The sequence below is a fragment of the Neofelis nebulosa genome, chromosome 3, assembly GCF_028018385.1.
Source record: "Neofelis nebulosa isolate mNeoNeb1 chromosome 3, mNeoNeb1.pri, whole genome shotgun sequence".
In the NCBI taxonomy this organism is placed as follows: domain Eukaryota; kingdom Metazoa; phylum Chordata; class Mammalia; order Carnivora; family Felidae; genus Neofelis; species Neofelis nebulosa.
In genome coordinates, this window is record NC_080784.1 from 120,487,855 (window position 1) to 120,511,831 (window position 23,977).

General features: G+C 35.0%; 1 long non-coding RNA gene across 3 annotated transcripts in view; it reads right to left on the reverse strand.

Annotated features, from left to right (window-relative positions):
- The window catches only part of LOC131507250 (uncharacterized), a 108,173-nt gene that overhangs the window by 78,040 nt on the left and 6,156 nt on the right, over positions 1-23,977 (reverse strand). The window contains exon 3 of one of the 3 annotated variants that reach the window (XR_009259411.1): positions 19,056-19,157. The exons of the other annotated variants lie outside the window; for them this stretch is intronic. This is a non-coding gene — a long non-coding RNA (uncharacterized LOC131507250). Of the gene's footprint in view, positions 1-19,055; positions 19,158-23,977 lie in introns of those variants that run through there. 3 annotated transcript variants of the gene reach the window in all.

Consider the following 23,977-nt stretch of genomic DNA (forward strand, 5'->3'; position numbering starts at 1 on the left):
AGTGTCAGGAACAGGTCATATTTTAACATCCTCTCTTCCTCCACGCACCAAAATTTCACTCCGCAATAATTATTTTGTTCATAATAATTATGATGAATATTTTTATGGCAGAACTAAAAAAAAAACTATAACAACTCACAATTTGAACTAGCTTCACAGTTGCAATTTTTAAACAGTTAAAAACTCTAAGTGCTCACATAGAATGGCAGTATTGAAATAACTCAGATTCTGTTGTCTTTACAGTCACTGAGCTCTCATCATTTATTTCAAATCCAGTATTAACCTTGGGAATATGTACAGAGGCAAATTCACCGGAAGCAAGCTCAAATGGTTATGAACCATTTTAAATTACAAAAGAAACCACCGAAGTTAAGTATGTGTTGGAGCTCAGAGGCCAATTTTTTAAACAGTGGTTCACCCAAATAACTCAGTAGAATACAACATTTATTAAAGAAAAAGGACATTCGCAATCCACATTTTCATGTGTTAAATTGAAGCCATTAAAACTCAAAAGTAATCATAACAATCGTTTAGATTAGAACTTGGACTAATAAAACATTTTTTTTTCAGGGAGGAGTACATTATCACTGACATTGTTTAGAATTGCTACACATAATGATAATAAATAACAGACCAATTTTAATTTAAAATTTTAATACAAATTTAAATTTAATTACTAATTAAATTTTCATTTAAATTTAAGATTCAAAATTATTTAGGAGCACCTGGGTGGCTCAGTTGGTTGAGTGAGCTTCCAACTCAATTTCGGCTCAGGTCATGATCCCAGGGTCATGAGACAGAGTGCCACATCAGGCTCCATGCTGAGCGTGGAGACTGCTTAAGATTCTCTCTCTCGCTCTCTCTCTCTCTGCCCCTCTCCCCTGCCCTTTCTCTCCCTCTCTAAAAAACTGAATTAAAATAAATACATTTCAAAAAATTAAAAATTAAATTAAAAAATAAATAAAATAATCCTTAAAAAGATTTAAAATTATTTAAAATAATAATTTAAAGTTGTTTTAAAATTTCTACATAAAATTCGTGGCTTATCACCTGTACCCATAGTGAACAGTTCTATCCCTACCCTTGCCCACTGCTGATGACCACTCACTTCAAGTGAACTCTATCTCAAATGACTATCTCAAAATGACTATTTTATACATTTTGCTCTCCTCCCAAACCTCCATCACGCCATTTTCCTCTTCACTTTTAGCTCATTGTGATGCACTGCAATTCCACTGTCTTCTACTTTGCATTATTTCTGACAGTCACTATCATTTTTTATTTCATTTCTCTGTACATAGTGTGTTTTCCTCTGGCTACTTTTTAGATTTTAACTTTATCACTGCTTTTAATTATTGTAATTATAGTGTGTCTGGGGTAATTTTCTTTATGCTTCCTGTGCTTGGGTTTGTTGAACTTCTTGGATCCATAGGCTTATAGTTTTTATCAAACATGATAAAATTTTCAGTCATTATTTCTACAAATATTTTTTGTCTTGTCCTCTCTCTCCTCTATTTTGGGAATTCTAATTTCCTATATATTAGGCCAATTTAAATTGTTCTGCAGCTCACTGAGGTTTTGTCCATTTTTTTCATTTTTTCTCTTTATGTGAATAGTTTCTGTTATGATGTCTTCACATTCATTAATTTTTTTCTTCTGAAGTATCTAATCTCCTGTCAATCCCATCCAAGGTATATATTTTAAACCATGTGCTTTTATCTCTTAAAAGTTTTATTGGGGTCTTTTTTACATATTATTTTTGTTTACTTAACATGTTCATGCTTTCCTTCAAAAATGTATAGAACAGAATTATAATATGGTTTTAAAATTCTTGTCCATTAATTTTATCATGTAAATCATTTCTGGGTCTGTTTCTATCTAATAATGTTTCTCTTCATTATGGGTCATATTTTTCTGCATCTTTGCAAGCCAGATATTATGAATTTTATCTTGTTGGTTACCAGATACTCTAAATATTCTTGAGTTTTATTCTATGAAAAGTTGAGTTATTTAAAAAATGTTATCCCTTTGAGACTCAATTTTAGGTTTTATTAGTCAGAAACAGTACAGCCTTCGGTCCAGGGCTAATTTTGCCCTACTACTGAGGTGTTACCCTTCTGAGTACTCTAATTGTTGCCTATGTATTTTTGGCTGGTGGGAACACATGCTATCACAACTCTCTGTGACCTCCAGGGATTGTTTTACTGGCTCCTATCCAGTGGTCCTTTTCCTCACACATAGGCAATGCTTGATACTCAGCTGAACACATGGAAAATAAATCTTCTGAAGATGCCTAGGATGTATCTCTGTGGAACTCTCTCTTTTGTGATACTCTATCACATGAATTCTAGCTACCTTGAAATCCTGCAATCTTTCAACTCTGTTTTCTCAACTCAGAGACATCTTCAGGTTCTGTTTGGGTTTACCTTTCCCGCTTGGGAACCTGTAATATGGGGAATCAAAGGCTCATCTAATTTGTTTATTTTCCCTCAGAGATTAGTGTTTTGCTGCCTGTTGTCCAATGTGAAAATTGTCATTCTATATGATTTGTCCATTTAGAAAGTTTTTAGAAACAAAAGAGTAAATCTGGTCCCTGTTACTGCATCATGATTGGAAGCCAGAAATGAGAATACTGGTACTTTATGTTGAGACATGGTTTGGAGATCTCTCTGGAGAGGACCAATTATCTTTGGGGATTGTTGTTGGGAAACAGAACTGTTTTGAGCAGGTAGAACCTCTGCTACAAAACAGAGCTGCCTGCACCTGCATACCACAGCACAGGCTAAAATTTTAATATGGTCTCACTAACACATTTTAATAGATCTGTGTCCTGAAGTCTTAAAATTTAATCTCAAAAGAATATTTTAATGTAAGAATTCAGGTGCTTTTACTCACAATGTTTGTCAAACAATATGTATAATACATAACACAAAGAGAATATTTTACACAATATAGAAATATTTTATAAATTTTGAAATGAATAGTTTCTTCCAGCTAAATCATCTATCAACAAGTCAGAATTATCCATAATCCCCTGAAACTGATAAATCAATAATTCTTGATCAAAAAAGTTATATGTATTTTTATTGTTGAAAATAATAGCCTTGTTTTTTTATTTAAAAATATGTTCAAAAAACTAAATTAAAATATGTTCATATATAATATACAATTATATGTGTACAATTACATTAGATTTATTTCACATTGAGATTTTGACAAGGCACAGTAAACATAACCCTAAAATAAAGAATTTTGCATTCTATGTTCTGAGTAACTGAGTTATAAAATATGTAAGTGGATTCACTTGTAAAAATATTTTCTAAAGCTGGATTTTAAGAACATGGAAAAGCCTGCCTTTTATCAAAATATTTATATAGTGACCACAAATCCTTTGTGGGATAAGGCAGAAGTAATTAAATAAGAAGAGAAAAAAGAAAAATTTTCCTTGGTATTCATACACTCAAAGATCTGATTATCAACCATAACTCAAATATCTTACAGATTATTTACTTTTTTTTTTGGTAATTTTATTACTATTTAGTAATATCTGTTACTTAGGTGAGGTCCCATACATAAGAATCCTAAAAGCCAAATGGGAAATGGGGCATTGTCTGATAGTTCTGAGTTCATTTATGTGGTGCACTTCTAAACAAGCATTCTACTTTTAAAAACAAGAAAGGGCATAGATCATTTAGCACATACCAGTCGCATTCAACAAGACACACACTACAGGCATATTGAATAGACTTCAGAGTTGTTTTGAAAACCCTGGAAATTCTCTCACCCTGCTTCCTCTTTTTGTAATCTTTAATTAGATCCCTTCACACTCTCAAACCCAAAATTCACAAATATTACATTGCATGCTTCCACATATTTCTTCCAGAGAGCCAAGTGAGTTTTCCCCACCTGAACATTGCCCTGTCTCACCTTATAACTGCCTTGGAAGATGAATTCAATTCAATTTCAACAATTTCCTGAGTGCCTACTTCTGCCCTGGGTCCTTGACAGAGATTAATACAACATGCAATCTTCCCCCAGCAAATAATAGTAGCAAAGATTTCTTGAACATACAGGTTATGTCATACACTATTAGTCTTTATTTACATTAGCTTATCTAATTCTCACAACTACCTCTGTTTTACAGATAAGGAAAGTGAAGCATTTTTTGAAATATATGCAATTAGCTAAAGTTACAGAGCTGATGAGAGGTGGAGGTCAGTCTTAAATCCAGGCTGACTGACTCTTCACCACTGTATGTATGCACTGCCCTCCCCAAAGAGAGGTAGACCCATATATACAAAAACTATGCTATAAGGGTATTTCACTATATCCAAAACACAATAAAGGAAAGTGCAATGAAAGCATCAAAGACTATGTGATTTATTTCATCTAGAAAAATTGAAAATAGCTTAATAAAAGAGATAGTATTTGAACTGAATATTAAAGGCTGAGAGTATCAGCAGAGACAAAAGCAAAAGACATTCCAAGCCAAAGGCTCATGTTGGGTGATTGCCACAACCTGTTTTAGTGGTTCTTGGATTCCACGGTGCATCAGAATTCCACTTGAGATGCTTCACAGCCATGCAGATTCCCTGACATATACTCAGGCACTTAGTTCACAGAGTCTGATAATCTACATTTTTAATAAGCCTTCAAAATGATTCAAATGCAGGTAATTCAAACACAAACCTAATTGATTTTCAGCACCAGCATCTCCTTCCTGTAAGCTTAAACTCTCACCACCACCCTTGTCCCAACCAGAAAATTCTAAAATTCCAATCTCTGCCAGGTGGGAAGTAAGAAACACTAATCCAACACTTAATATTCAGCATCCATCACCCTCACTGCTGGCCCAGCCCTGATCTTGTATTTGAAATCAAATATTTAGAATATTCCATTGTCCCTTTTATTATGTTCCCATAACTGCTTCATACCAGTATTTTCACAGATATTAAATATTGAAAAGATTTGGTTGCCTTATTCAAAGTTCTATACATTACATGAATTGGAATCCTTTATTCCATAAAATACCCAGAACAATATCACCAAAACCAGGGCCCTGTATACTATATTCTTTCAAAGGTCCTACCTATGGACTAGAGTTCTGATCCTGACCTCTAGCCTAAGGATTAAAATCCATGGTACCAAATGAGTTTTGACACCAAATGCCTCCTTTACTATATTTTCAAGTATCACCTCCTGCTTCTGTATTACCAAGCTATGCTCCACTTGTCGGCTAAGGTGCTATCATTCATTCACTCATTCTGTACATAGCTACGCCTTATATCCGGCCCTATTCCCCATCATCTCCCCTAACCATGTGGAAATTGGCATCGTGCTAATAACTAAGGGGAAAAGTATAACTTGTTTTGCGTTTGTTTATAAATTGGAGAAGGTAGTAAACAAAAAGACAAAGGTAACAGAGACAAAGGATTACATAGAGCTTTTAGAACTTTCAGCAAATCAGGCAATAATTGCTTCCAACAAGAAATATAAAATATAAGAACTATAAAATTCTAAGTTTCTACTATCCCTTTCAAATATTATATAAGCTCTTTGAAAACATAACATTTATACGTAATTTTCTACCTGTGACAAAAATTAGTTCAACACTCAAGAGATTGAACAAGAAATAAAAACTAAGCTAGTTATAAAAACAACTGATTCATTGTCAATAAAAGCCAAAATGTAAAAATATGTGCTTTTTAATAGTATATTTTAAGTGATAAAAGTGCCATACTCAGAAAAATGGGAAAATAAATACAATTTCAAAGAAAAACATCCAGGGACGCCTGGATGAGCATCCCACTCTTGATTTCAGCTCAGGTTATGATCTCATGGTTTGTGAGATTGAGCCCTGAATCAGGCTCTGCGCTGACAGTGTGGAGCCTGCCTGGGATCCTCTCTCTCCCTCTCTCTCTTCCCCTCCCCTGCTTATGCTCTCTCCATCTCTCTCTCAATAAACAAATAAACTTTAAAAAGAAAAAAAGAAATACCCATAACCTCCCCACAACCAATATTAGTATTTTTGAGATAGATCCTTCTGTTTTAATGACATGTTTACTAGATAAATTTCAATCAAGAACAAACCATGATTGATCTTTCATATCAGAGGGAAGGGTTATACTCAAATGTATAATTTATCAATTTAAACAAAAATTGGAAGGAGTACAATTCTTTCAAGACTCATAGAACTCTCAACCACATTAGAGATGCAGAAGGAAACCCTAACTGGAGAAAGACTTCAAGAGAGGATTTGAAGAGAGACTTATTGAAGTTCTGGGTCTCTAACTGACCCCCAGGAGAGAAGCATTGGAGTGCCTGCTCCTATACCTAAAGCTTAGCAATAAAGGGGGAGGTACCAGTTTCAACAGAACTACTAAGAGAGTTGAACATGTGACCCCAAAGCGGGGGTGTGATGGACTGGAGTTGGACATTCCCTGCAAAAATCTAGAGGGTACAAAGGCCAACTTCTCTGATGATGAAGCCAAGTGAACCACTGCTGCTAGGACGTGGCCTGAAGTTTCTGAGCTGCTCAAGTCAAAAGATAAGTGAAAATTTCCCATGTGAAAAACTCCTGGGATTATCTTGGGTCTGTCAAAGGATATAAGGGTCCCAGCAACAGAATAGACTCAGGATACCTAGGAGTTTCAGAGAGCTTCACAGAAGATCACACAGAATAGTAAATCACATGTAAGGCATGTGATATGAAGTCCCCACATATGAGGATCTGAGGAATCCACCAATGTACTCCATGAGACGAGTCATGTACCAGACATCTGCCGGCCCAGAGAGGCATGGTCAGCTTACAGCACTAGCAGTTCCAGTGAGAACTTTCTTATCCCTCTTTCTCTCCTCTCTCCCACATACACCAGTCATGGAAGGGCATGAAGTCAAAGTTGGGCAAACTGCAGATCAAAAGAAGGAGGAGGAGAAGCCATCCATATACCCTTCCCAGAGCAGGTAACCCACCTGAAAACTGTCCATCCTGAAAGAGGGGAGAAGATTTAAATTTAAATAAAGTTTGAAGTTTTGATTATTAAAACTTCACATCCTATTTTCTAAATGAATACTGTGCTTTATAATTTAGACAGTTTATTTTTAAGTTTACATTAGGGGATGGGGGAAACTTTCTCCACTAAATTGATTTTAAAGGATCCATAGGAGAAAAAAATAAAATTTATTTTCGATTCTATTCCTACAAGTTATGCTTGCATCAACCATATAAACATTACATATACATATGTGAATGTATCGTATGATACAATGTGCCCATACTATATATATCTTGGGAATGTAATACAACAACCTACACAAATTTGTCTCTGGTTTTAGTTTCATATAGGAATATATTGGAAACTATTTTTTTTCTCCTGTCAACAGGTATTATTCTACAATCTCACTGCTCCAATTGTCCCCAGAGTAGTAGCTACTGCATCATCTAACAGCTTTTTAGATATGAAAAATTTCAGGCTTTATCCCAGACCTACGGAATCAGAATCTGCATTTAAATGAGAACTCAACTGGGGCGCCTGGGTGGCGCAGTCGGTTAAGCGTCCGACTTCAGCCAGGTCACGATCTCGCGGTCCGTGAGTTCGAGCCCCGCGTCAGGCTCTGGGCTGATGGCTCGGAGCCTGGAGCCTGTTTCCGATTCTGTGTCTCCCTCTCTCTCTGCCCCTCCCCCGTTCATGCTCTGTCTCTCTCTGTCCCAAAAATAAAATAAAAAAACGTTGGAAAAAAAATAAATAAATAAATAAATGAGAACTCAACTGATTCATAATTCAGTAGCATGCTGGAAGTGGCTTGCATTTTGAAAGAGCCGGTTGTGCACATCTTCCCAAACACTGCTTTCAGTGGCATCACTTTGGTAGCATGAAATCAGCTATGCAGGAATACTTATATCTCAGAAATCATCAAACACTTCACAAAAACTTTTTTTCAGAAAGCCAGTTGCTAAACATTTACAAGAACACCACTGTTTCACATGTGCATTAAATTTGAGAGGCACTGCTCTACATTATTCTTCATGATTGCATAGTAGTGTATTGACAAAACATTCCATATTTAGTTGATCTATGCTTTGTTGTTGAATTCAGAGTGCTTGCATTTTTGCCATTGTAACACTGAAATGAACACTCGTACACACATATATTTTCACCCACACTTTTTTATTTAAGATAAAATTTTAAAGTGTGACAGCTACATTTGTATATTGACATTTATCTTGGCACATACTACCAATTTCCCTTTGTTTTTTTTCATCTTTGCCACTGATCTTTAAGAGGTAAGTCATTTTTTTAGAACTCTCAGAGAAGTTATCTATCTGTAAGGCATACATAGCCAGAAGCTAATAATCTGAAGAACATAGTCTATATATTACACTTATTTATTATTTAATTTTCTTTCCTTGTTTTCTCTTATCTCACCAGTGATATCTTCCTCTCTGTACGTCAGCCTGATCTTTATGTGTCTTTCTTTTCCTCAGTTACTCTTAATCTCAGAGTTCTACAAATTCCCTAAAATTATATTTAAAAAGTTGAGTGTATCTGTATATGGACATTTCTATTGAAGTTCTAAGGGCTCTATCATATTCATGGAATTGTCTCATTTCAGCTCTAATGTTGGAAATTCAGGTAATAAACTCTTATGAAGTTCATTTCATAGAGTAAGAAATATAACAGAGGTCTAAAGGACACTTACATATATGCAGTAATTGAGTTCCCACAATAGAAGCCAGTAAGTTCACCTCCATAAGTAAGTCTACTGCTTTATAGTCAATCATTTGCAGACAGTTGTCACCCTGTTGTTTACATGGCCAACTGTTACAGTCTCTTGCAAGTAGTCACTTTTCTACTACACAATATTCATTTAAGTAAAACTGCCTGTGATAGTAGAAATTATACCTTTTTAAAAAATCTGATTTGCTATGGGGTGCCTGGGTGGTTCAGTCGGTTAAGTATCAACTTCTGCTCAGGTCATGATCTCACGGTTCATGGGTTCAAGCCCCGCGTTGGGCTCTGTGCTGACAGCTCGGAGCCTGGAGCCTGATTCAGGTTCTATGTCTCTCTCTCTCTGCTCCTCCACTGCTCACACACTGTCCCTCTCTCAAAAATAAATAATAAAGATTGAAAAAAATTGTTTTAATCTGATTTGCTATAGCAAGAATATGTGGAATCAAGTAAACCAGACTCTTAATAGGAGACTATATCTAGGGACTTCTCAGTATGTATTTATTCACTCAATCTATAATAGGAGCACATATTTTGTTCAAGCGCACTATGGTTCATGTTTAATTTCCTTTTCTTCTCTGGGAAGTTATAAAATCTAGCGCAGACATTAACAATTTAAAAGGCAATGGTAATGAAATAACAATAAACTTAGCAGTCCAGCTCAGAGCATGGAAGAAAGGATTATTACAGAGGCAAATATATTCACAAAATACCAAAGCCTGGAATTATAGAAGAATACAGTACAATTTACTGAATAAATCACAAAGAGGGATTTGAAATAGTATATAATAGGCTTATTCTAACAGGCCTTGAAGGACAGCACACAGACCAGATTCACTAATTATTAATGGCATTCAATTATTCCCACAGCACTGAAATGAGACAATTTAATATTTCCTCATCAACCAAGGATTGAACTGTGAACCTGGAGAAATAAATGTAGTTATTGGTGCTTTACTGATTATTCATATTTTAAGTAAATAAATTGAAATAACAAGCTTCAGCAGGTTCTCATCCTGCATTAAGACACAAAGTATCTGACAAAACAAAAGACACTAGGTGTACAACTGGTTAACAAGAATATGCATAACAGAATATGAATTTTAACATGACTCCTAGGTGATTTATATATACACTGGAATTTGAGAAGTACAGTTGACCCTTGAACAATGAGCAGGGATTAGGGACACCTATACATTTGAATGCCAATAACATCAACAGTTGAATAACGTATGTTTTGTATTACAATAAAGTAAGCTAAAAAAAAGGAAATGTTTATTAGAAAATCATAAAATAAAATACATTTATAGTACTGTACCATAAAAAATCCAAGTATAAGTCGGCTCAAGCAGTTCAAATCCATTGTTCAAGGGTCAAGGGTACTGCTTTAAGGGATGGTGAAGAAACAAGATAGGGCACTTGCATCCCTGGGTCACCCTACAAAGCAGAGCTGCCCTGCAAGAAGATGCATGTGGGGCTGACTTTCCAAATTTTGCACTGATAGGGCTCAAATTCAGAGATTTTTTTAAATGTTATTTTTCAATTTCTGCACTAAGGCAAAGAACACACTGGGCCACTCTATCTGAGGAAAGAGTTCATTCAATGGATGTAAGATTCATGCTCACTTATCACTTCTACTCTAAAACATTTGGCAAGCACAAGCATTTATTCATCAATCCAGCAAGTGTTGAATACTTGCTTCATGTCAGACATAAATATCTTATAAAATAGAACTAAAGTTGCTGTGTAGATAAACTGACTAGGGAGGGGGAGAGTCTTTATTTCAATCAGCATATCCAAAAATCAAGATTGAAAAGATCTAAATTATACAAGTCATTGTACAATCAATCCTGTAAAAAATAATAAGACCATACCAAAAAACGAAACAGCCTGTTTCCTTGCAGTTACTATTATCTTTTATAAGGTATTGAAAGTAAAGATTTAATTTTTTGGAAAATGTTTTGCTCTGGAAGTTGAAAGGTAATTATAAATGTTTCTATAAGAGATGATTTCTAAACAAGTTGGAGTCTTTGTAAAACCATGAACAAGATCATTTCTTTTATTTATAGGAATTAGAAAATAATAGTATTCATTGTATTTTATAATACATATGTCAGGTATAATTTTATATTTGTACTCAGGGTATTCCTAACAATGGATACATTAAATGAAGTGACAATACCAAGCTTGCTGAAAATAGACAACAATATAGTAAATTAAATAGAAGGTACAGATTATCCATATAAAGCTAATTCTTTTTCTAGTATTAAATGTAAATACTTGCTAATACCTATCATCCCTTCAGATTATTAGAGGTTTTATTTTTTGCATTTTTGTGGCACAATATGAATAATCTTCACAGACCACTGTTTACTTCTGCAAAACTGCAAAAGACTCACTCCATTTCTGTAAATAGGAATTATGGCCTTTAAATTGACAGTTTTCAATCTTTCCCACTAATAAGTTTAGATTATTAACTAAGACAGCAAAAAGGATACCACCAACTTTTTAAATGAAGTTTGTAAATAAAGGAAGAAATCTATGTAAATATCTTTGAAACACAGATTAAAAAGCTGTATTCAGTCATAACAGATGCAAGAGGCTTCAGTGATTTGTTTAAGTGACTTAAACTGATCGTGTTGCTTGACTTATTTTGCTGGTGGGGCTCAAATCAGCAGAATAAGTCAAGCAACATGATGAAATAAGATGTTGATGATATCAGAAGAGAAATCCTGTACCAAAACTTTTGTTGGCTGCCATAATGCTCCCTCCTTTGTCCCTGATCCCTCTTAAACCCAAGCCAGAAATGAAATTCTCTTTTTTATGTACGGCATTGTATAAAAAAGACTTTTGGTAATCTGTACAAATTATCTAGGAGGGATAGACAAACAGAACAACCAACATACATTAACTAACTAACTAACTAACTAACTTAAATTTATCTCTTTGATACCTTGGAAATCAAATACAAGAAAGAAGAAAAATGAAGGTTGAAAATATGAAGTATCATTTTCTACAATCTTTTTCAGAAGACAGGAACAGAGGAAATATTTATAACTTATTCTACAGGGCCAGCATTACCCTTATACCAAAAAACAGAGAAAAGCTTACAAGAAAAGAAAACTACATACCAATATCTCTCATGAACACAGATGCAAAAATCTTCAACAAAAAATTACCAAATCAAATCCAACAAAACAAGGTATAGGAAAAATTGCATGCCATGACAAAGTGGGATTTATGTGAGGTATGCAAGATTGTTTAATCAATCATTAATTAATTACCATTCATCAGTTAATTATAATTCAAAACAGAAAAATCACGAGTATATCATTAGATGGAGAAAACACTTGACAAAAATAAACACCTACTCATGATGAAAATTCTCAGTAAACTAGGAGTACTGGGAACTTTCTCAACTTGATAAAAAAAATGTTCACAAAAAATCTACAGCTAACATCATATTTAATTATGAGAAACTTTTCCACTAAGCTTTCTCACTAAGATCAGATACAAGATAAGGACATCCCCTCTCACAACTTCTTAGCCCTTGCTAATGTAATAGGCAAGAAAAGGAAATAAAAGGCATACATACTGGGAAGAAAGTAATACAACACTCTGTTTACAAAAACCATGATTCTCTATCTAGAAAATCTGAAAGAATTGACCAAAAAACTCCTGGAATTAATAGTAATTATAGCAAAGTTTGAAGATTCAAGGTTAATATACAAAAAGCAAATGCTTTTCTATATAAGAGGACTGAATAAGTGGAATTTTAAGTTAAAAAAATACCACTTATATTTACATTCAAAAATATTAAATATATAGTATAAATCTAACAAACTATGTATAATATCTATATGAGGAAAATTAAATCTCTAATGAACAAATGCAAAGAACTAAATAATGGTGTGATATCCCATGTTCATGGACAGGAAGACTCAATATTGTCAAGATGTCACTTCTTCTCAACTTGATCTACAGATTCAATGCAATCCTAATCAGAATCCCAGGAAGTTATTCTGTGGTTATCAACAGACTGATTCTAAAGTTTATATGGAGAGACCAAAGATCCAGAATAGCCAATACATTATTGAAGAAGAACAAAGTTGGAATACTGATGTTATCCAATTTCAAGAATCACTATGAAACTACAGTAATCAAGACAGTGTATTAGCAAAAACAAGACAAAAAGATCAATGAAATAGAATAGAGAGCCCATGGGTTCTTGGTTGGCTTGATCAGTTAAGCATCCAACTCTTGATTTTGGCTCAGGTCATGATCTCACGGTTTGTGAGTTTGAACCCTGCATCAGGCTCTGTGCTGACTGACAGTGCTGAGCTTGCTTGGGATTCTGTATCCCTCTCTCTCTTTGTCCCTCCCCTGCTTGCTCTGTATCTCCTCTCAAAATAATAAAAATAAGCTTAAAAATGAAAATAAAATAGAATGTATCAAGCAAAGAAATTATACTCCATCAGTCTACCGTCTGTGCTGGACAAAGGTGGAGAGAAGTAGGTTTAGTATCAAAAAATGGATAAATAAAGTTATAAGCAGGTATATAAGATAGGGAACAACTCTTGTAGTTGAAATATTTCAACTAATTCATAACTTTTTATTGTTATCCATATTCCATGTCACAGAACAGGACACCCCAATGTTTTTTAATCATGACATCTTTGGAATTTTAGAATATATACATAATGAAATAAAGTTTTCTATATAATTGATGTATTTTTCAGTTCCCGCTATTCACTTTACCCCATGTTCCTTCCTCTCAAATCAAGTAGAATTCCTATTACTTAAAGGCAAGGATTTTATCCTAGAGGAGAACACAGGCAGCAATTCTTTGACATCAGCTGGATCAGCTTCTTACCAGAACATTACTGAAGGCAAGGGAAATAAAAGCAAAAATTAACTACTGGGACTTCATCAAGATAAAAAGCTTCTTCTACACAGCTAAGTAAACAGTCAACAAAACCAGAAGGCAACCCACAGAATGGGGGAAGATATTTGCAAACGACATATCTGCTAAAGGATTAGTATCCAAAATCTATAAAGAATTTAGCAGACATGAAAGGATACTTTTCCAAGGAAAACATCAAGATGGCTAACAGATATGTGTCTGTTAAAAGATGCTCTGTGCAAAGATGCATCTGTGAAAAGATGCTCAACGTCACTCATTATTAGAGAAATACAAATCAAAACCATAAAGAGATACCACCTCCCATCTGTTAGAATGGGTAAAATTAACAACACAGGAAACAACAGGTGTTGGCAAGGATGCAGAGAATGGGAAACCTTCTTACACTGTTGGTGGGAATGCAAACTGGTGCATCCACTCTGCAGAAAAGTATGGAGGTTCCTCAAAAAATTAAAAATAGAATTACCCTCTGATCTAGAAATTGCACTATTAGGTACTTACTCAAAGGATACAAAAATACAGATTCAAAGGGGTATATGCCTCCCAATGTACATTAGCAAAACTATGGAGAGAATCCAAATGTCCATTGACTGATGAATGGATAAAGAAGAGATGGTATATGTGTATGTATATACATATACATATACATATACAATGAAATATTACTCAGCCATCAAAAAGAATGAAATTTTGCCACTTGCAATTACATGAATGGAGCTAGAATATATTAAGCAAGTTAAGTCAATCAGAAAGAGACAAATACTGGGGCGCCTGGGTGGCGCAGTCGGTTAAGCGTCCGACTTCAGCCAGGTCACGATCTCGCAGTCCGTGAGTTCGAGCCCCGCGTCAGGCTCTGGGCTGATGGTTCGGAGCCTGGAGCCTGTTTCCGATTCTGTCTCCCTCTCTCTCTGCCCCTCCCCCGTTCATGCTCTGTCTCTCTCTGTCCCAAAAATAAATAAAAAACGTTGATAAAAAAAAAAAAATTAAAAAAAAAAAAAAAAAAAAAAAAAAAAAAAGAAAGAGACAAATACCATATGAGCTCACTCATAAGTAGAGTTGAGGAAACAAAACAAATGACCATTTGGGAAGGAGGGGGAAAAGAGGAGAGAGAGAAACAAACCAAAGGAGACTCTTAATCATAGAGAACAAACTGAGGGTTGATGGAGGGAGGTGGGTGGGACATGGGCTAGATGGGTGATGAGTATTAAGGAGGGCACGTTGTGATGAGCACTGGATGTTGTGAATAAGTGACCAATCACTGAATTCTACTCCTGAAACCAATATTGCACTATATGTTAACTAACTAAAATTTAAACTGAAAAAAAGGCAAGGATTTTATCATGGAAAATAATAAAAAGAAATGAAATCACAGCCTTGGAGTTTCAAAGTAAATTTCTGGGGGAGTCTGAGTGGCTCAGTCAGTTGAGCGTCTGACTTCAGGTCAGGTGATGATCTCACAGTTCGTGAGTTTGAGCCCCACATCCGATTCTCTGCTGTTAGCATAGAGCCTGCTTCAGATCCTCTGTCTCCTTCTCTCTCTGCCTCTCCCTGCTTATGCTCTCTCTCTCTCAAAAATAAATAAACATTAAAAAAATAAAATATAAAAAAATTTAAAATAGCTTTCTGAAACTCATGGCAGAAAAATAGTTTTAACAGCAAAGGCTTTTTGAGTTTCAAAAATGGAAGCTTTTGGATATCAAAAGCCAAAACTGTGATGGATTGGGGGCCTAACATTCATGATACAAACTTTGATAACAAACATGATAGCAAACTTTGAAAAAATAGAAATCCCTAAAACACTCTGTACCAAACTACCTAAATAGTCTTTGTACAGAAGGAAAAGGAAAATCAAAAGTTGCCTAACCTTTACTTTTTCTGTCTCTTACAAGTGAGAATTTCCCTTCAAAGAGGCCTATATCCTGCCGCATTTCAGGATGGTTTGAATAATGAATAAAGAATTTCAACAAAAGCTAAAGATTGTACAGAATTAAAAATAAAATGGAAATTCTAGAGATGGAAAATAGAATATAAGATAATTACACAAATATAATTTTAAAAATCAATAGAGGAATTAAAATAGTATTGTGTAAATATTCATATCATTCATACTCATAAGAAATAAAATCTGTAACCAATCTAAATATCCATTAATTGATGAACAGAAAAATGTGATATATCCACATATATATCCAAAAGACTATTATTCTACAGTGAAAAATAACTACATACTAACACATGCTATCACACATATAAAATTCAAAAACATGGTAAGTGATGGAAGCCAGATGTAAAAGGCTCATGTCTTATTATTTCATTCATATAAGATATTCTGAAAAGGCAAATCTAAAGAAGCAAAAAGCAGATCAGTGGTTGTCTGTGACTGAAGAAGTTGAAATTGATCTAAATTGCAAATGAGATTGAAAGACATTTGGGCAGTATTAGAAACATTTTAAAAATCAATTGTGATGTGCAGGAACAAAATCAATATACAGAAATCTACTGCACTTCTATACACTAATAATGAAGTAGCAGAAAGAGAAATTAAGAAAACAACCCCATTTAAAATTGCAGCAAATAAAATACCTAGAAATAAACTTAACCAAGGAAATGAAAAAGATCTGTACTCTGAAAACTATAAAACACTGATGAAAGAAATGGAACGTGACACAAAAAAAATGGAAAGACATTCCATGCTCATAGATTGGAAGAACAAATATTGTTAAAATATCTATACTACCCAAGTATACATTTAATGCAATCCTTATCAAAATACCACATTTAATGCAATCCTTATCAAAATACCAACGACATTTTTCACAGAACTAGAACAAAGAATCTTAAAAGTTGTGTGGAACCACAAAAGACCCTGGGTAGCAAAAACAATCTTGAAAAAGAATAAAACTGGGGTATCACAATCCTAGATTTTAAGGTACACTACAAAGCTGTAGTAATAAAAACAGTATGGTACCAGCACAAAAACAGACATATAGATTAATGCCACAGAACAGAAAGCCTAGAAATAAACCCACAATCATATGGTCAATTAATCTTCAACAAAGGAAGCAAAAATATGCAATGGGAAAAATACAGTCTCTTAAACAAATGGTGCTGGGAAAACTGGACAGCTACATGCAAAAGAATGAAACTGGACTGCTTTCTTACACCACACACAAAAGTAAACTCAAAAGGGATTAAGGACCTAAATGTGATGCCTGACACCATAAAAATTCTAGAAAAAAGCACACTCAGTAATTTCTCTAACATCAGCCATAGCAACATTTTTCTAGACATGCCTCTTGAGGCAAAGGAAACAAAAGCAAAAATAAACTATTGGGACTACATCAAAATTAAAACTTTCTGCACAGAGAAGAAAACAATCAAAACTAAGAGACAACCTACTGAATGGGAAAAGCTTGCAAATGACATATCTGATAAAGGATTACTATCCAAAATATATAAAGAAATTGTACAACTCAACACCAAAAACCAAATCCAATTTTAAAAATGGGCAGAAGACATGAACAGACATTTCTCCAAAGAAAACATACAGATGACCAAAAGACATATAAAAAGATGCTCAACATCACTCATCATCAGGGAAATGCAAATCAAAATTTCAATGAGATAACACTCTGTACCTGTCAGAATGACGAAAATCAAAATCACAAGAAACAGCAAGTGTTGCTGAGGATGTGGAGAAAAAGGAACGCTCTCACGTTGTTGTTGGGAATGAAACCGGTGCAGCCACTGTGGAAAATAGTATGATGGTTCCTCAAAAAAATTAAAAATAGAATTACCCTATGATCCAGCAATTCCACTACTGGGTATTTACCCAAAGAATATGAAAACACTAATTTGAAAGATATATATATACCCCTATGTTTATAGTGGCATTATTTACAATACCCAAATTATGGAAGTAGCTCAAGTGTCCACTGATGGATGAATGGATAAAAAAGATGTAGTATACATATACAATGGAATATTGTTCAGCCATAAAAAATAAAATCCTACCATTTGCAACAACATGGATGGAGCTAGAGAGTGTAACGGTAAGTGCAATAAGTCAGTCAGAGAAAGACAAACACCATGTTTTCACTCATATGTGGAATTTCAGAAATGAAACAAATGAGCAAAGGAAAAAAAAAGAAAAAGAGACAAACCAAGAAACTCTTAACTATAGAGAACAAACAAACTGATGGCTATCAGAAAGGGGGGAGGGATGGGTAAAATAGGTGAAAGGGATTAAGAGTACACTTACCATGTTGAGCACTTAGTAATGTATAGAATTGCTGAATCACTATATTGTACACCTGAAACTAATATAACATAGTGTACTGGAATTAAAATAGAAAATAAATAAATAAAATAAAAATAAATCAATTGTGGTGATATACAACTCTATACAACTCTATAAATTTGCTAAAAATCATTAAATGTGCATTGTTACTACTTGGCAATGAGAGAGAATGAAATCCTGTCATTTGCAGCAATGTGGATGGAACTGGAAGGTATTATGCTAAGTGAAATACGTCAGAGAAAAACAGATATGTTTTCACTCATGTGGAACTTGAGAAACTTAACAGAAGACCATGGGGGAAGGGAAGGGGTAAAAAATAGTTATAAACAGAGAAGGAGGTAAACCATAAGAGACTCTTAAATACAGAGAACAAACTGAGGGTTGATGGGGAAGGCAGGGGAAAGGGGGAAATGGGTGATGGGCATTGAGAAGGGTACTTGTTGGGATGAGCACTGGGTGTTGTATGTAAGCAATGAACCGGGAATCTACCCCCAAAACCAAAAGCACCCTGTACACACTGTATGTTAGCAAACTTGACAATAAATTATATTTTAAAAAATAAATAAAATAAGTAAATAAATAAATAAATGTCCATTGTTTTTCTTGGACTAAGCCCTAACCTTCGTGAGACTTTGCACCAAACATTGCCTATCCATTCTACTACTTCTCTGGTAAACTCCCTTTCCCAACCTAACTAAAATCATTTCGGAAGGCTCAGTTTGCAAGTTAAAAACAAAAAAAGTGTTTTTCCTTGAGACAACCATTGCACTTTGATATGCAGTAGCACATTCTTATACGAGTTTCTATTTTAGTGTTGTCTTACTACAAGTATGTGCTGTCTTAATTTCTGTTAAACTCCAATCATTTCACCTACCCTTGCTTTTGCACTATTGGAACAAATGCTAACACAATTTAAAAAAAATTAACTAATATTATGAAAATAGTTTTGACCATATAGGACTTCCCAAAAGGGGCTCAGGGACCTCCAGGGTCTGCAGTGGAAAGCCACTTTACTGGAAGGAGAATGATAATAATGAGTGCCCTCAAGCCAATAATTGTACTGAATTTCAAGAAAGAAAAATGAGAAAATGTAAAGGTGGCATGATTTGGTAGAAAAAACAAATGTTAACCACATTTTTCGGAACCAACACTGGGGATAATTTGACCAAAGACTTCTTCTGTGTGATTTCTTGAGAGAAGAGGCAACCTGGAAATCAAAATGTTAAAACTGTCGAGACATTTAGCTAGTTTATTATAAATGAAGCAGAATATCTGAAATCTCTGTAATTTTTTTAAATGACATGTATATTCCATGACCACAAAGAAAATCTTTTCAAAACAAACAACAAAAGCAATTCCTTGTTCTAAAAGGTCCTAAGCAACTTATATCCAATATTTTTCCTCTCCTGGCAAAAATGGAAAGAAATCAAGATACACAAAGTAAAATACTAGGGGAAGAAAGTAAATGAAGAAATGCAAACACTGCATAAAATGAAGAAATACTATCAAGTTTTTCTGGGAAATTTTATATTTTGTGTGGTACTTGTTATTAGATATTATGATTGCCACCCACCTCAATATTTACCTAATAAATTTAAAAATCAAATGTTCTGCCTGGCCTATAGTATATAATTGAGTACTGACTATGCTAGGACCAGACACAATAATAAGCCAAGTGATCTTGGTCCCTTCCCCAATAGAACATAGAGTTTAGCTGTCAGGAATATGCCTTTATATGTATGACATGATATTATTATAGAGCGGTAGTAAGATTTGGATGGCTATTTACAATATAGAGAAATCAAATGACTTTAAATATAAGCTTGAGCCTAAAGATCTCTTGCCCAGACGGTATAAACCTGTGTACTGCAACCAACATAGCTCACAAACTTGTTTGTTCGACCCATGTCATATTTTATTTTTAATCAGTATTAATATGCGGGAACCCCAAGTCCAGATTTTTGACTACTCATGAATAACTGCAAAGTGGGTTATTCACATTTTCACATGACAATTTGGCATACAACCCACCCCAGTCCCTTACATTCCTGTTCTTCCTATTAGTGATCTGTGTCTTTGCCCCTTTAGAGCCACTGCTACTCCAGATCCCAGTGTCTAATAACTGGAGGCAGCCAGAAATTGGAAGATTTTTTTGTTCCCTCTTCTTATTTCATGACGGTGTCAACAACCAAAGCCAAATAAACCAAACAAGTCCTTAAAAACCCCAAAAGCCTAATTTTAGGGACATGAAAGTGAGGAGAAAGCTATGAGAAACTACATTTCTCCCTCATGGTGAGTTTGAGAGGAGAGAAATGCTAATTTGAAGCAACTAATAGTGATGATGAAAAGGTACACAAATCAACTAATATTTCCAGAGAACCAACCATGTGCAAAATTTGGTACCAATTAGTACAGGGGGCCAAAGCATAAGCCTGTAGCAAGATAAGCTCTTGGCCTAGGGTCATGATTCCCAAATCATGAGCAGCAGATCCACAAAGTACCAAGCATTATCAATCAACTGAGTCACATTTGTCAACTAATAATTAATCAACTATATCATAATGAATCAACTGAGTCATCTACGCTTATACGAACATTTATTCAAATATAGGATATTGCCGTTGTGAGAACTAAAATTTACATATTTTTAAATCCAATGATGCCATTGTCTTTTTAAGCAACAAAAACTATGTGAGATGCAGGTCTATGCAATTCTTTATTTATTTATTTGAAGAGGTACTTAAAAACAGAAACTCCATTTTATTTTTTTTAGAGGAACTCTATCTTAGAGGACAATTCAGAAATATCTATTCAATTTTCAATACAATTAACTTCCAAAATTTTTACTTCTAGGAATTAATTCTTTACATATATATACTTGAAGTAGTACACACAGATGTTCATCAAATATTCTAATTGTATAATTCAAGAAAAAGGTTAAAATCCATCAGAGGATAAGGGAGGTCAGTGAATTAGAGAATTTCTCCCAGATATCTAAACCATGATCTGCCAGAAGGCCTAATCAAGGACCTTAACCATCAGCCAAGGCAGTAAATTCTTAATATTCCTACCCAATATCATTTGATCATTGTTATGAGCAGTGGCTACTATGTAGTTCCCATTCTCCCCTGTTATGAGTAGTTTTATTGTGGTTATCTTGCTTTTTCTCACCAATATAATTTGAAATGTGCTGGGGCCAGATAACTTGCCTTTTGGTTTACAGGATGTCAAACATTCCTATAAATGTTAAAGCTACATTTAGATCCAATGGAGAAAACTGTGGACTTTGAGCTAGATGCAGCTTTTTTCTTATAGATAGTGAAACAAAATTCCTAACTAATAATGACTCTTTGAATACCATCCTTCTCCTCTTCTTTTCAAATGCCACTTTATGCAAGTTCTCGTTACTATCTAGTTTCAGCTTTTCCCATTTTATGTGTCTTTCCTCATCTCTCTATGTACCGGCTTTTGCTAAGGAGAATCAATTAGGGTCCCCAACATTGCATTTCACTGCTGGAACCTCATTCACTTAGGAAAGCATGAATCTTAGGATCTACTTTCCTTAGATATCTATATGTATATTTATATGCAAATGTAAAAATAATTGCTACCATTTAGTCAATACCTACTACATCAGAGACTATTCTGGGGTTTCAAGCATTATTCAAAGAGTTTTACTGAATTTTCACATTAATCTTCACAACACTCCTGAGCTTATCTTGTTAGCTTAACTTAAGAAAGGTTAATTTGACCACGATTACACAACTAGTACTGATGAAGCCAATATTTGAAACCAGAAAGGAGTCTAGGCTGTGTGTGTATGTGCATGTGTGTGTGCACATGTGTCCGTGTGCATGCACAGGACACTTACATCTTCGGGGTAGAGGGGTTACTACTTCTGTCATTATGGCAGAACCATGAAAGCTTTATGCTCCCAGATCACAAATATGACATAAAAAGGATCTTCTCGATGAAGAGTAAATAAAAATCCCTCCCCTCCCAGCCCAAGAGATGAAGGGTTGAAATAAAAAGTCAGGTGCTTGGGTCCCTGTTTACACTCATCCTTGGGCCACACCTTGGAGTAGGGAGCATAGAAACATGTAGGTGTGAGTCACCTCAAAAACAGCAGGAATTAATAAAGTGTTCTGAGGCTAAGCCTTAGAGATTCTGCAGGTCTTGAAGACAGTGTTTCTCAATCCTAGTAGTACTTTAGAAATGTCTAAAGATGGGTTGATGGGGGGGGGGGGGATGGGAGGAAGGGAAGGGTAGGTGATGGGCATTGAACAGGGCATCTTTTGGGATGAGCACTGGATGTTGTATGGAAACCAATTTGACAATAAATTTCATATATTAAAAAAAAAGAAATGCCTATAGATATTTTTTAAATTGTGATGCCCTGGTCTACCCCTGGCTCCTGCCCAGTATCATTTGACCACTGGCTGTAAATTATGCAATTCTACTGATTATGCACATCCGCTCCACTAGGAAAAGTCTTGCGGTGAGTTCCGCAGCTCAGCCTAGTAGTATGGAAAAAGCTAACCAGGGCATAAGATTTAGCCTGAGTTGGAGCTCCAAAAACCCACTCGTCTGCACTTATTGTATATGGGGAACCAGAAGCTGGAATGCAGAGTTAATGAGAACATGGTAGGAATAGGCACACAAAAATCCATTTGGGATTGATACAAAAAGACCGCATAGTGCAGACCACCAGACTGCAGGATCACAGACAGAGGCTGCACTTGGGGTGTTCCCCCCACTTCCACCCTGATAGAAGCTCATGAATAGTCATTTTAAAATAAATGCTTTTCATTCTCTTTGCATATCAGAGTTATAGTACGAAAACATCAGTCCTGTCTCAGATAGAATAATATATACCAAATAGGTTACAGGAGTAGGGTTTTGGAAAGTTGGATCTCTGGACTTTTCTTTTTACCACTACAGCCTACAAGAACCCACAGCCTTATGTCTGCCTTTCTTCCTGTTAATGTACATGAACCATCGGTGCCCCTTTCACAAGCAGTGCATTGGCCCCTATCCCCTCTCGCGTATTCAAATACATAAAATCTCCCTTCTCTCTCCCATATCACTAATCTTCTGTCTATCCTAGATCATTCTTATCAACACACAAAATGTTAGTAATTCTCCTACCTTAAAAAGAAATATTTAAAAAAAAACTCTGGTGTGCTCTCCTCTCCCATGAGCAACTATGCATTTCTCTACATTCTTTTACAGCACATCTCCTCCAAGTTGACCACACTGTTTCCAATTAAACTCTTCCTTTGCTCTAGTAAATCCACTGCAATCAGGGTAGTGCCCACACCGCTCCACCAAAACTGCTTTTGACAAGTTACAAATGACCTGCTGGTTACTAACTCCAGCGGTCAATGTTCAGTTTTCGCGCAACCTAACCTGTCAGCAGCACCTGTCTTAGGCCACTCTCTCCTCCTGACAACACTAGGGAGAGCATTAAAAAAAAGAAATAGTTCTGTGTAATACACACTGGAACATTAGCTCAAATATTATTGTATTCTGAGCTGGGCATAGGTTTACCACACCATGGACTTATGAGTCAAACATATATTAAATTTTTTGTAAATCCTAAGGCATCTTTGGTCACTTTTACACCCCCAGTATTCTAAACTCACAGCACAAATGAAAACAAAAGAGCATATTTCTCAGACTTCTTTCTGAAAAATATAAACAGCATCTCTTTCTGGAAAAAAAAATCCTTTTATAATCCATTAGAAAAAAATTAGACACAGCCTATCAATTTGACACCCAAAGATTCAAATTAATTTCTCTATTTCACTCACTGGTAACATCTAAATATATGGTAACCTGTTTTGTTTTGTTTGTTTCTTTGTTTCAAAGAATGTTCCAGTCCTCAAAGAGATTTACAAGGCCATAGTTTCCACATATTTTTGTTAATGGCTAGTATTATTTCATCCTCACTTTTACATTACCTTCTCTATAAAAGTATTATTGCCAATATGTCAAAAATATCCTGAAAGTTGCAACTCAGGGAAG